This window comes from Triticum urartu, chromosome 3, assembly GCF_003073215.2.
Source record: "Triticum urartu cultivar G1812 chromosome 3, Tu2.1, whole genome shotgun sequence".
Lineage (NCBI taxonomy): Eukaryota > Viridiplantae > Streptophyta > Magnoliopsida > Poales > Poaceae > Triticum > Triticum urartu.
In genome coordinates, this window is record NC_053024.1 from 152,736,710 (window position 1) to 152,751,176 (window position 14,467).

Consider the following 14,467-nt stretch of genomic DNA (forward strand, 5'->3'; position numbering starts at 1 on the left):
GATCGCATGCGGCTTCAGGAGGAGGATTTGGCGCCCGAAGTGCTGCGGACGGTGCTTTTGGTCTTGACTGGTGATCCTTCCCCAGGCAGCCTACGGAGCGGTGGCATCCTTATGTACCTTTGTTCCAGCAGGGCTGATTTCGTGAAGCAGATGCCCAGCTTCGACGAGTGGGGGCTGCGCTCGGCTGGCCTCACGGGGCCGCGCGAGAACCCAGTTGTCGTGGTTGTTCCCCCCTGCCGCCCACAGCGGTCCCTCCTTAGGTGACAGAGCAGGGAGAGAGCCGACGGGGGCTGAAGTGGCTGATGTCGAGGTGGTGGCGCCGCGTGAAGCCTCGGAGGCGATGTCTCCCGAGGCCCGCCCTGGGGCGGTGGTTGATGCAGGGTTTTGGCCTTCGGCTCCTGAGGCCGGGGCTCCCGAGCCCCTAGCCGTTCTTCGTGAGGTGACGCCCGACGGTGCCCCCAAAGCCGACTCCTCCGGCACCGACAATCCTGAGGCTTCTTCTGCGCCCCAGGCCGACCCCCGCCCCAGGCGCTTGGGTCGGTTTCGTGTAGACTTCGAGGCCCTTCGCAAGAGGAAGGAGGCCTCAGGCGGCAGCGACCGCCCTTGCCGCTTGTTAAAGCACATGAAGTACTTTTCCATGGACGAGTAAGCCTTCTTCTTTCCCTGCTCATTTGCTCTGTTATCCTTGTGGCTGATTGTGGCCCTTCAGGTCCTGCCTTGCTGAGTCTGCCGAGTCAACCCAGGAGCCGGCCCCCGCAGCTTCGCCCCCTTTGCCGGCTCCGGGTCCGCTGAGCTCGGGTGGCGCCCTCGCCGCTGGACCGGTTGGTGGGGTGATCTGCTCCATAGGGCACCTCGAGCTTTCTCTCCCGATGCCCTTTCTTCGCGAGTCTTCTTGGGACGCGTCAGGCTTACCCCGCGCCCCTTCTCTGGTCATAGAAGGCGAATGGCTGAGGTCTATCCTTGGCTCCTCCTTCGTGGGTGGATCGACGCCGGGCCAGACTCTTAGGGCAGTCCATCCGGTGACGGCTGGGGCGGCAACCCCCTGCCCTACTCCTGAAGGGGGCTTACCACCTCGGGGCCCTCTGCATGCTCCAGCGGAAGAGGGTGATGTGGAAGATGTGCTCAGGCGCGCTCGGGAGCGTCGTTCCCTTCGTGAAGAGTTCCTCCAGGGGCGGCGGACGCGGTGAACCGGGTCGGAGCAGAGCTTGCTGCCGAGGATGCGCGCCTCGAGGCTGAAGGCCTGCGCCTTGCTGAGGAGAGGCGCAAGCTGAAGGTCGCCATTGCCCTCGCGTGTCATCAACGTGACCTTGACAACGCGAAGGCCGAAGCATCGCTGGCGGCCTCGCGGGAGTCTGCTCCCGGGCCGTCGAGGAGGCTCGGGAGGTAGACCGACGGCGCGAGGATGTGGAGGAGCGCGTATGGGAGCTCCAAGCCCGGAGCGACTCCCTGGAGCAGCAAATAGAGCTGCGCCACGCGGCCCTTGGGTCGATGCAGGAGGCTGCCGTCGACCGGGCGGAGCTCCAGAGGCGCGAGGAGGCGCTGGCGCTCGAGGCCGCCGAGCGCAGCCTTGAGCTGGAGCAGTTGGAGACTAGGGAGCGCCTGGTGGCCCAGGCGGAGGACGACGTTGCGGCGCGCGAAGCCCGGGTCCAGGAAGAGGTCGACCGCAGTGTGGCGGGAGCTCGCTCGGTCCTCGAGCGCAAACACGAGGCGAGGTTGATGTTGATCGGGGCCGAGGCTGAGGGCAGGACAGCGGCCATCAAGGCCAAGTTGGTTGAAGAGACGCGGCGTGCGGATTCCTCCGCAGCCACCCTTGGTGAGGCGCGGGCGGAGCTGTCCTCTTCCCAGGCAGAGCTGCTTCTTCTTCAACAGAGGGTCGATGTCGCCGAGGCTGTCACGCAGCGGAGTGAGGATGAGCTCCGTCGGCGGTGGGTTCTAGAGCACGTGCACGCCCCCATGCTTCAAACGCTCTGAGAGAGGGCCAACACAACTTTGGGCTACATCTGCGAGGCTGCCGCTAGGGAGCCGCACGAGGTCAACTACGTCGGCAACCTCCAATTTTTCACCGATGTGGTGATGCTTCTGGAGAACCGGTCCGAGAGGTCCCATTGGCTTGTCGAAGAGAGGAGCCTAGCCTTGCTTGGGCGTGCCTTCTCCCGCGTCTTCAGCCATCTGCAGGACAGGGACCCCCACTTCGACTTCGATGCTGCCATCGCACCCGTGCCCACTGCCGTCCGGGGTGACCTGGCGCGGTGGGTGGAGGACAACGTGGACACCCTCGTCAGGGCCTTTGCGTCCGATGACGACAGCGTGGTTTTGGGCGCCAATGAAGGCGATGTTGTGGACGAGCCTGGCGCTGATGGAGATGCCGCTGGCGGCGGCGGGAATGCCGACGGCACCAGTGATGCCTCTGATGACGCCAAAGACGCGGTGAGTGATATGACCGACTGAACGCACGTTACTGCCACTTAACCCGCACAAAGAAAGTTCGGGCTTGGCCCTAAAGGATGTAAGAGCATTTTGGGAGGGGAAGCCCCTCATGTAAAGGTTTGCACTTAGTACTCTGGTAAGCATGATGTTGTGTGTGAACGTAGCTGTCGACCCGGTGATGGGTCAGCTGACTTGTGTACCTTCCGACCCCGCCGAGTCTCGAGCGGGCCTGCGAGAGCCGCTGCTCCTCGGTGTCTTTGATTAACTTGTGGATCCTGTGATGAGGACCTCCGGAGAGGGTGCGGAGACAGTGGTCCTGGTTGTGAATGTGCCTGGCCCGGCCTGGCTCGCGAGGGGCTCGCGAGGGGGGGCAACCGATGTTAACCTTGGCCGTAAAGCCAAAACCAGAACGCGAGAGATTGCTCGAACGAGACTAAACACCCCCTCCCCGTATGCACGCAAGCTTCAAACTCAAATCCAACTTAAATCCAACCGAAGAAACTTGCCGACAAGGAAGAAGCAAAAAGGCAAGAAGGCAGAAGAAAAGCAAAAAAGCCGCGTCCGGCACATAGTCTAGTCTTCGACGTCTTCTCACCAGCACGGAGCTAAGTGCTACGACTGGGCATGGGCGGGAGCCCCAAGGCCTGAGGCCGGCGCTCCTGAGACTCCGGGGCGTGTATAGCCCCACTCATTATTACGTGAGAGTGTCACGGGGCAGCGAGCTTCACAGGCACTGGGCCTTCTTCACAGGTACCGTCCTTGCTTCATATCGCTAGACGAGGGCCCCGCCTTGCGCCTCACTCTGCCGCCATTGACGGCGCCGGAAACCAAGGACGACGCCAATGGGGTAGAGCGGTCGCTAGTGGTTCCCCCGACGACCATGGGTCCCCCGCCGGGGGCAGGCCATGGGGCACCTCCTCGGTGGAGGGCCTACCTCCTGAGAACACCTTGGCCCGACAGCCGCGAGGGTGAGTCCGGATCTCGGCCCCTTTCCTGCAATCCCCTGCACCCTCCTCCTGAGGGATAAGAGGCTGCAGTATTGGGGCAGCCATCTGTTACGACGACATGTACCTCCTGCGACCCATGGTTAGCGTAAGCTTGATCCTGATGGATGAGTGGTACCCAATAGTTGCTACTGTCGGCGCGATTGTCGATGCTCTCTTGGGGTTCCTGAAAGAGCTCAGCTTCCGATGCCTCCTCGTCCCAGCTGGGCCCGAGGAACGAGCCGTGACCTCCTTCCAGCTCGCGCCCTTGATCCACCATGCGGGGTACATAGGCCTCCAGGGCGGCCACCTCGTGGACCTCGCTGTAGCGCCCCGTATGCAACGCAGTCTAGCTTGGGGCGTCGCCTTGTATGTGATGACACGGTGGTCCGCCGAGGCCAAAGGCCGCGGCGCGCATCCCTTCACTGGCCTGGGGAGGGGCCGGCGCGATCAGCCGCCCGGTGCTAGCGGAGGTGTTGGCGCTGGACCGGCCCTGGGGCCCGCCTGAAATCGCGTGGACGCGCAAAATGCCGTCGTGCGACCTGTCCTGGATATGGGGCGACAGCTGGATGCAGAAAGGGGGCGCTCCTGAGGCGGCGGCGTCCAGGAGCTCGGCCACTCGCTCCAACAACATGTCGTGGCCGCCTTCCAGCAAGCGGCACCGTAGCAGCTCTCGGGCCACCATGAGCGCGGCCCTGGAGTTTGCCTGCTCCCGTCGGGTGTATGGCGCCATGGCAGCGGCGTGGTTCGAGGCCCTTGCTGCGGCCCGCACCTGCCGTGGCGTGAGGGCAGGCGGTGTCTGGCCGCGTCGCCCGTGTCCCGCAGCGCCCTGAGGAGCGTGAGCTGCCTGAGGCGCAAGGTTGAGGTCGCCCTAAGACGGCGGCACAGCGTGGCCGGGCCGCCCAGCGGTCGGCGTTGGCATCCGGGTTGCTTGACATCTGGGTGGCGAAGCGGCGGAACGCGACGCGGAGGAAGGACTCCGGCACACCCCTACCTGGCGCGCCAAATGCCGGATTTCGGGTTTCGGCAGACCCTTGAGGTTCGAACACTGGGGTGCGCGCGGAGATCTCTCCCCTACCGATCTACGTCCGATCCTCTCGTGCGAACTAAGATGAAAATGATGAACAACACAAGAGACACGAGGTTTATACTGGTTCGGGCCACCGTTGTGGTGTAATACCCTACTCTTGCGTGTGGCGTGGTGGATTGCCTCAGGGGCTGATGATGAATAGTACAAGGGAAGAACAGCCTCGTGAGAGGTGTTCTTGAGTTGGTGCAATGAACTGCTAGGGTGAGTTCAGTCGCCTCTCTTTCTCTCTGCTAGGGTTCTACCAGATCTCTCTCTTTCCTCCTTGGTCTCTAGATGTCTCTACTCTGTGGTGGCTAGCTCTATTTGTAGAGGCCCTGGGCCTCTCCCCGAATAATTGAGAGGGAAGGGCGCCAACAATTGGCCATTTTGAAGGGGAACATGTAGTACAAGTTATCCTGACCAAAGGTGGTCTTCGGTTGCCAAAAGCACTAGTGATGACGCCGTCCTGGGCTCCACGGTGACCTCCGTCCTGCCGCTCTGCTGGTCTTGGTCTCGTTGCACTGGAATGGCAACCTTTGCCTGATGCCTTGGCCTGTGCTTGCCCCCTTTGCACCAAAGGGGAAACAAGGACTCTGCGCAGGCCGGCGCCCGCCCGGCGCCCGCCTGGCCTTGATCATCGTGGCTTGCGTCATGGGATCCTCGCGAGGTACCCTTGCATTGATCTCTCCGCCTCCTCGCGAGCCTGCCTGATGAGGCTGCCTCTGAGGAAGCTTCCTGTCGTCCGCCCCACGAGGCTTGGCCCCTCGCGAGGGTCTTGAGCTTGCGCTGATGAAGATGGGCCGCGCTGGGACCCCACCTGAGCCACGCCGCAGGCCGCAGGCAGGCAAGTCTGGGGACCCTCGTTCCCAGAACGCCGACTCTTTTCTGCGAAACTCAAAAACAGGGAAAAACAGGAACTAGCACTGGGCACTAGGTTAATAGGTTAGTCCCAAAAATAATATAAAATAGCATATTAATGCATATAAAACATCCAAAACAGATAATATAATAGCATGGAACAATAAAAAATAGATACGTTGGAGACGTATAAAGCATCCCCAAGCTTATTTCCTGCTCGTCCTCGAGTAGGTAAATGATTAAAACAAAATTTTTGATGTGGAATGCTATCTAACATATTTATCCATGTAATTTCTTTATTGTGGCATGAATATTCAGATCCGTAAGATTCAAAACAAAAGGTTAATATTGACAAAAACACAATAATAGTTCAAGCATACTAACAAGGAAATTATGTCTTCTCAAAATAACATGGCCAAAGAAAGCTTAGCCCTACAAAATCATATAGTCTGGCTATGCTCCATCTTCATCACATGAAATATTCAAATCATGCACAACCCCGTTGACAAGCCAAGCAATTGTTTCATTCTTTTGATGTTCTCAAACTTTTTCAACTTTCACGCAATACATGATTGTGAGCCATGGGCATAACACTATAGGTGGAATAGAATATGGTGGTTGTGGAGAAGACAAAAAGAAGGAGATAGTCTCACATCAACTGCGCATATCAACGGGCTATGGAGATGCCCATCAATAGATATCAATGTGGGTGAGTAGGGATTTCCATGCAACGGATGCACTAGAGCTATAAGTTTATGAAAGCCCAAAAGAAAACTAAGTGGGTGTGCATCCAACTTGCTTACTCATGAAGACCTAGGGAAATTTGAGGAAGCTCATCGTTGGAATATACAAGCCAAGTTCTATAATGAAAATTTCCCACTAGTATATGTGTAAGTGCATCTAGTGCCCCTTAGTGATTTTGGTGTATTGAAGACTTATAGGTTAAAGGACTAATGCGTTTGTGAGTGTACACAGGTCTATAAGTCTATGAGGAGTTTGATATTTACAGAGAAAGTCGACCCCTAAAAATGAAGTTCTTCGACTGAAGACTTTGGATCTCTGAAGACTTTCTGAAGACTTTGAAAGTGAAGAAATTGGTGTGACCGTGAAGACTTGGTATTCATTCGAGGAACATGAAGCGTGAAGACTTTTGTTTTCGTAGTTTCATTTTCTCTTTCTTGAGTCATAAGAAACACCGTACTGTTAAAGGGGGTCGAGGAAATACTAAGGAAAAATTTCTATGTGATGCTCAACTCAAAATCCTACACCTACCAATCCCTTCGAGTGAAGCCATTGGAAATCTCATACAGTTCAGTCAATTTATTCAGTGACAGAGACGAAGATCTTCTGGTCTCTGAGGAATTTTTCCTAACTGAGGAGTTAGGAATTCGCCAGTGCGGATTTCCTACACAGTGAGGAACATGATATCCCTGAGGATTTTGCTACTCAAAATTCCGACCATTGCTGTGCTATGCGCCAGCTGTCCCGAAATATCTATCCACCTAACGGTCATATCATTGAAGGGCATTTATGTCTTATCATGTCGGGCTGCTCCCTAGGCTATAAATAGCCCCCCTACAACCACTAGTTGGTTGGCTGCTCCGAGAGAAACTGACACTTGTCATTTGAGAGTAACCCATCCTCCGAGGACTTTGAGAGAAAATCATCAAGTGAGGAAAAACCCAAAACCCAAACACCTACAAACCCCAAGTGATTGAGCATCACTGAAGAGATTGATCCTGCTTGGATCCGACGCTTGTTACCTTTGAAGACTGTGCTTCTTCCAGATGGTTAGGCGTCATGGTCTAGAGCATCCAAGAGGAATTGTGGATCGCCGAGTGACCGAGTTTGTGAAGGTTTGGAAGTCGCCTGAAGACTTACCACGAGTGATTGGACGAGGTCTGTGTGACCTTAGTTCAAGGAGAATACGGTGAGGACTGGGTGTCCTTAGCTGCGTGTTCAGGACTGGGTGTCCGGGATTGTGTGTCCTTGAGTTTAAATACTCAGCCGCTCCAACCAGACGTACAACTGAGACAGCAGTTGGAACTGGTCTACCAAATCATTGTCTTCACCAAGCTTACTGGTTCTATTTCCTCAACTCTTTCATTTCCTCATAAATGTGTTGTGTGCTTGTTCATATATGTGTTTCAAGACTTTGACTAAAGACTTTCTCAATTTCCTCAGTTCAATTTCTTCAGTCTATTTGTCTTCATCCTGTGCTTACGCTACTTGTACTCTGTGCCTGTCTTCATTTCGTCATGATGACCATGCGTGTATTCTGTTATGTTTACTTTTGAGTACTTATTCCGCTACTAGTAATTCTTCGCGAAGGAATTTCCTCACCGGCAAATTCCTCAGTGAAGAATTTCATAAAAATCGCCTATTCACCCCCCTCTAGTCGATATAACGCACTTTCAATTGGTATCAGAGCAAGGTACTCCCTTGTTCTATGTGATTTTGTTTTAACCGCCTGGAGTTTTAGTTACGTCGACCGCAGGTATGACGAAAGTGGCATGCCCCATCTTTGACGGTCACGAGTATCCCAAGTGGAAGGCCATGATGAAGAAACGCCTCATGGCGATGAACAGCGAGCTGTGGACCATCACTGAGATTGGTCTGACCGATCTGTGCAAGATGGCGGAAGCTGATTACATTCGCAAGTACACTCTTCTCAACCTCATGGCGAAGGATGTCATCTGCTCCAGTCTGTCACAAAATCAGTTCAGGAATATCATGCATCTCGATCATGCGAAGCTCATCTGGGACCGTCTCTCTGAGGTCTATGAAGGTCATCGAACCTGTCATGATCCTTGGTTTGAGGACGTCAAGGAATCTCTCAAAGCGATGACATTCGAACCAGAATCATCATCTTCTACATCATGCCTTATGGCAAAAGATGCTCAGGTAACTGAATGCTACCTATCCGAGTCTAGTGATGATGAATCTGGTGATGAATTTGGACCCACCTATGTCAAACTTGCTTCCCTTGCCACTAAACAACAAAGAGCTTTGGAAAAAGTTCACTATATGCTAAACAAGAGCGATGATATGTTGGGTGAAGAAATGGATCAGTCAAAAGCTTTGGCTCAAAGTCTTCAGAGACTTCATACTAAGTATGACACCCTTCAAGATCAACATAACACTCTTATCTGATCATGATAAGGTTTCTTATGAATTTCTTCAAAGAAAGCAAGACCTTGAGAAGCTAAGAGTGAGTTATGAAGATCTTCAGAAGGAGCGTGATTCATTACTTGCTCAACAAATCAGCGCTTCTCAGGAATAATTTGTTCCTCCATGCTTGAAGTGCATTGAACGTGAATCTGCTAATTCTTCACCTGAATGTTCAAATGCTGCTAATGTTTCAAATTCTTCACATGCCTCTGCTATCACTAATTCCTCATCTGAGGACATTGCTAGTATCACTGACGATGCAGGGCTGAAGGAATTGTACATGACAGGCATGTACAAAAGCCTCAAAGGGCATCCGACTCTTTGTGATGTGCTTAAAAAGCAGATCCTCAACAGGAACCCTAGGAAAGAGGGTATTGCCTTTGAGAGGAAACTCAATGCTGATGGTACATATCGGAAGCCTGAGCAGTACCCCAAAACTACATGGGTTGCTGCAAAGGGACCTCCAGTTGATCCATCTAACCTATCTAGATATGCATGTGAATCTTCTCATTCTGATGATGAGTCATTTGACTCCAACTACAAACTGTTCAAAAATCAGAATGGTGAAGTATTTGCTAGATATGTTGGCACTAACTGCAGGAACGGTCCCCCTATGAAGAAAATCTGGGTTCCCAAAGATGCCTTGAAAATCTTCAGGTGAATGTCATCACGACGCCACCTGTGAAGAATAGGAACCCCAGATCAAATTCTTCATATGGACCAAATTCTTCATATGGATCCAAGTCCTCATACGGACCAAACTCCTCACATGGATCATATTCCTCAAAAGGATCAATGTCCTGTGTGAACATCATCATGCTAACCCGTCTGTTTCGCAGGGAAGATATAAGGATTATGGATATGTGCATTATTCTTCAAATTATTATGTCCATAAGTCCTCAAAGAATTTCTCTACTTACTCTTATGCTTATTCTAACCCCTCTTATGTGAAACGAAATGGACTGGCTTCTATGCCATCCTTCTCGTATGGAGCTCACAGAATGATGAACTCTTTGCCACCCCTTCAGATGTGGGTGGTGAAGAAAAAGAACTAATCTCTTCTGCAAGGTCAGGTCTCCAGACGTACGTAATCGTCTGAAGAATTTGCTGGAGACCTGAGCATGCCTGATAGGACGCAGGCTAATCATGAAGAAATGAACTTTCATTTCTCACGTCCTCATATTGCTTTATCTGTTCTTTTGCTTGATGAAATTGATCTGATGAATTGATGTCATATTCTTCACTGATGAAGTATATGAGTTTGTAAGCTGCACTAATTCATCTGCAGGATGATCAACCCAAAGCCACTGAGTGTGTCCTTGATAGTGGATGTACAAACCACATGACCGGTGATAGGAATCTATTGATGGATGCTCCATTATCTCTGTCGCATCTGAAGCATATCATCTTTGCTGACAAAGGCAAAAGTCAGGTATTGGGTCTAGGTAAGGTTGCGATCACAAAGGATCAACACATGGACAAAGTCATGCTTGTTGAGTCCTTAGGATACAACCTTATGTCTATCTCAATGCTTTGTGATCTTGATATGGTTGTTGTCTTTGGCAATTACCGTTGTGTTGTGGTTATGGAAGCTGACAATTCCAAAGTCTTCGAAGGCTTTAGGAGAGGAGACCTGTATATTGTTGATTTCTCTATAGGATCACAACCAGCCGTGTGCTTACTTGCAAAAGCTTCAGAAGCCTGGCTCTGGCATCGACGACTTGGTTATGCAGGCATGAGGAATTTGCACACGCTTGCGAAGAAGAATCATGTCATTGGCATTGAGAATGTCAAATTCCTCAAGGATCACTTATGCGGAGCCTGTGAAGCTAGAAAGATGACCAGGGCCAAGCATCCAGCAAAGACTATCATGACCACTACTCGCCCATTTGAATTGCTTCACATGGATCTCTTCGGTCCTAATCATTATTCTGCTATTTCAAATGAAGCATCTCAATATGGCTTTGTTATTGTTGATGACTACTCTCGTTATACATGGGTACACCTTGTTACTTACAAACATGAAGTGCAGGAGGTCTTCAAATGATTTTCCTCGAGGGCTTTAACCAACTTTGGTGTGAAGATCAAGCACATCAGAAGTGACAATGGCACCGAGTTCAAGAATTCTGGTCTCGATGACTATCTTGATGAACTTGGTATTACTCATGAGTTATCTGCTCCTTACACTCCTCAGCAGAACGGCGTCGTGGAGCGCAAGAACAGGACTCTTGCTGAGATGGCTCGCAATATGCCTGATGAATACAAAACGCCTCGTCGGTTCTGGACTGAGGCAATTGATACTGCATGCCACATCATCAACAAAGTATATCTTCACAAATTCTTCAGGAAGACTGCCTATGAACTCCTCACTGATAAGAAACCCAATGTAAGTTATTTCAAAGTCTTTGGTGCTAAATGTTGGATAAGAGATCCTCATCACAACTCAAAATTTGCACCGAAAGCACATGAAGGTTTTATGCTTGGTTACGGAAAGGACTCGCACACCTACAGAGTCTTCAACAACGTTCTTCACAAGGTTGTTGAAACTGTAGATGTGCGGTTCGATGAAACTAATGGCTCGCAAAGAGAGCACCTACCTACTGTGATAGATGAACCAGCACTGGAGGAAACTATCAAGTTCAAGGCTACTGAGGATGTCATTCCCACTGAAGAATCTGCTAAAGAATTCATTCCAGAATATGAAGAACGTCGAGCTAATGCACCTGAAGAAAATGCTGAAGAAAACATTGATCAAATTCTTCAACGGCAACCAGCTCATCCTCGTATTGCAAAAGAAGTGCAAGTTGAAAAGATCATCAATGACATCAAAGCGCCAGGTCCTCTCACACGCTCAAAAGCTTCACATTTATCTAACTTTTGTGGGCACTATGCTTTTGTCTCTATTATAGAGCCCACTAAGGTAGATGAAGCATTTATGGAGCCTGAGTGGATTCAGGCCATGCAAGAAGAATTACATCAGTTCGAGCTCAACAATGTCTGGGAACTGGTCAAACGTCCAGATCCCCGCAAGCACAATATCATCGACACAAAGTGGATCTACCGCAACAAGCAAGATGAAAATGGCCTTGTGGTGAGGAATAAGGCACGACTTGTAGCTCAAGGCTACACACAGGTTGAAGGAATTGATTTCGATGAAACTTTTGCACCTATTGCTAGACTTGAGGCTATTCGCATATTACTTGCTTATGCTAACCATCATGATATCACTCTATATCAAATGGATGTGAAAAGTGCATTCCTCAATGGTAAGCTTGAGGAAGAAGTATATGTTGCTCAACCCCCAGGTTTTGAAGATCCAAAGAATCCTGACAAAGTCTTCAGACTCAACAAGGCCCTCTATGGCCTCAAGCAGGCCCCACGGGCGTGGTATGATACTTTGAAGGAATTCCTCATAACGAAAGGCTTCAAACCCGGTTCACTCGACCCTACTCTTTTCACTAAATCTTATGATGGTGAATTGTTTGTGTGCCAAATATATGTTGATGATATTATCTTTGGTTGTACTGACCAACGTTATAGTGATGAATTTGCCTATATGATGAGTGAAGAATATCAAATGTCTATGATGGGAGAGCTAAAATTCTTCTTAGGACTTCAAATTCGTCAACAACACAATGGCATATTCATATCTCACGAGAAATACCTCAAGGATGTACTGAGGAAGTTCGGCATGCAAGATTGCAAAGGCGTCAAAATTCCTATGACCACAAATGGCCATCTGTGCACTGAGAAAATGGTATTGACTTCGATCATAAGGTATACCGCTCCATGATTGGCTCTTTATTGTACTTATGTGCATCTAGTCCAGATATAATGCTTACTGTTTGCATGTGTGCCCGATTTCAAGCTACACCGAAGGAATCACACCATAAGGTTGTGAAGCATATTCTTCAATATCTAGCTCACACACCAACACTTGGATTATGGTACCCCAAGGGCTCGGCTTTTGATCTCATTGGATATTCTGACTCTGACTATGCTGGTGATCGTGTGGACCGCAAGTCAACATCTGGTACATGTCATTTCCTCGGACGATCTTTGGTCTGTTGGTCCTCAAAGAAACAGAACTGTGTATCACTATCTACTGCTGAAGCTGGGTATATTGCCGCTGGTTCTTGCTGTGCCCAATTGCTATGGATGAAGCAAACTCTCAAGGACTACGGCGTCAAAATGAAGAATGTGCCTCTCTACTGTGACAATGAGAGTGCCATCAAGATTGCTCACAACCCAGTTCAGCACTCGAAGACAAAGCACATTCAGATTCATCATCATTTTCTTCGTGATCATGTGTTGAAGGGCGACATTTCTATTGAGCATGTGAAGACTGAAGAACAGCTAGCCGATATCTTCACAAAGCCCTTGGATGAGAAGAGATTTAGCAAGTTGCGGTGTGAGCTAAATATCCTAGAATCTTCAAATGTTCTTTGAAAAGGACACTCATCCTAACACTTATGCAAAATTGATGACTTAGATGTGCAACACATGAAGAAACGTTTTTCTTCAATCAATGAAGAATAACACTCTTAGTGTGAAGAAATTAACGGAGAATTTGATTCTCAGAACCCTACGATAATTGTACGCGGTGTCTGAAATCATCATTCTTATATGGTGGGTCACGCCACCACCAAAAGTTGAAATTCCTCAATTATTCATATTCTTCAACTTTGCATTGTCTTCACTGTTTCCGTCGTTTTTCTTCATTGGCTATATATATATGAGTTTATGTCCTCTACAACATTCACTTATTGCTAATTCTTCAAGTTGGTTTTTCTGCTAAGTGAATGTGATCGGACCCTTCCCCTCTATGCTATACTCAACCCAATCTATTCACAAATTCTTCATGTGCGTTCTATTTGAAACTCGTTCAAAATCTTCACTGTGTCCTTGTCAGCTGAAGAAATTGCGAACGGAACTTTAAAACCTATCTTATCTAAATTTTCAGCTTTGCCGCTCAAACCGTTCCGCATCCCACGATATACTTATCCACTCACCCACGATCTAACATGATCTCCACTTCTCACTACGTGGGTGACACATGTCATGCGAATGAGAAGGGTCAGGGGCACGTTCATCCAATTTCTTCGGGCGAGCAGTTTTTCACCGTGGCTATAAATATCCCTCCTTCCCTTCCTCACTTCTTTTACTCCACTCGATCTCTCTCTCCAGCTCGAGCTTCTCAAACCCTAGTGCCGCCGCTACTTCATCGCCGCTGGTGAGGAAGAGCTTCACTACCTCGACCTCGTCGCCGACGTACTCACACCGACCGCGGAAATCTTCACTCCGCCACCGCCGTAGCCGTCTTCCTCCACCGAGTTAGGGCGTGGAAGATCTACACAGACGAACTTCATCTCTACACCTCACTGTTTGTCGTGTTGTTCGTCCAGGGTAATTAAAAGTTACTTTTACTTCCCTCGTTGATTCGAATGATTATCTTCAAAATCTTCAAAGGTGTTTTTCTTTATAGCTTCACACACTAAACACCTCACAAGTCATCTGTTCTTGATTCATTTCTCTAAGCATCATTTTTCTTCAAGATTCTTCAATTGTGTGGATCTTTGATCTATACAACTCTGGAACCTAAGACAAAGAATGTTAGTGAAATTCTTCTAGACTCATCTGGTCAAATTCCTCAAACTTGTTCTTTTTGAAAAACCCTCTGAGAACACATATGACCTCCCCAAATTCCTCGCAACTATACTCTGTTCACAGGTACACATGTCAGCTGCTGAATCACTAGGTTCTCATCAACTTAACTCATTTGCAGCATTCCTCGAATAAAAGTTACATACTTCTTTAGAGAATTCAATTTTCCAAATTCCTGAACTGAAGAAAATGGCTGACGGTAAGAAGCCACAGAAGGGAGGAAAGAGGCCTGAGGTCAATACAGCGTTTGAGATCCCTGATGAAATATATGCTGGGTACTGCACACGTACTGAGG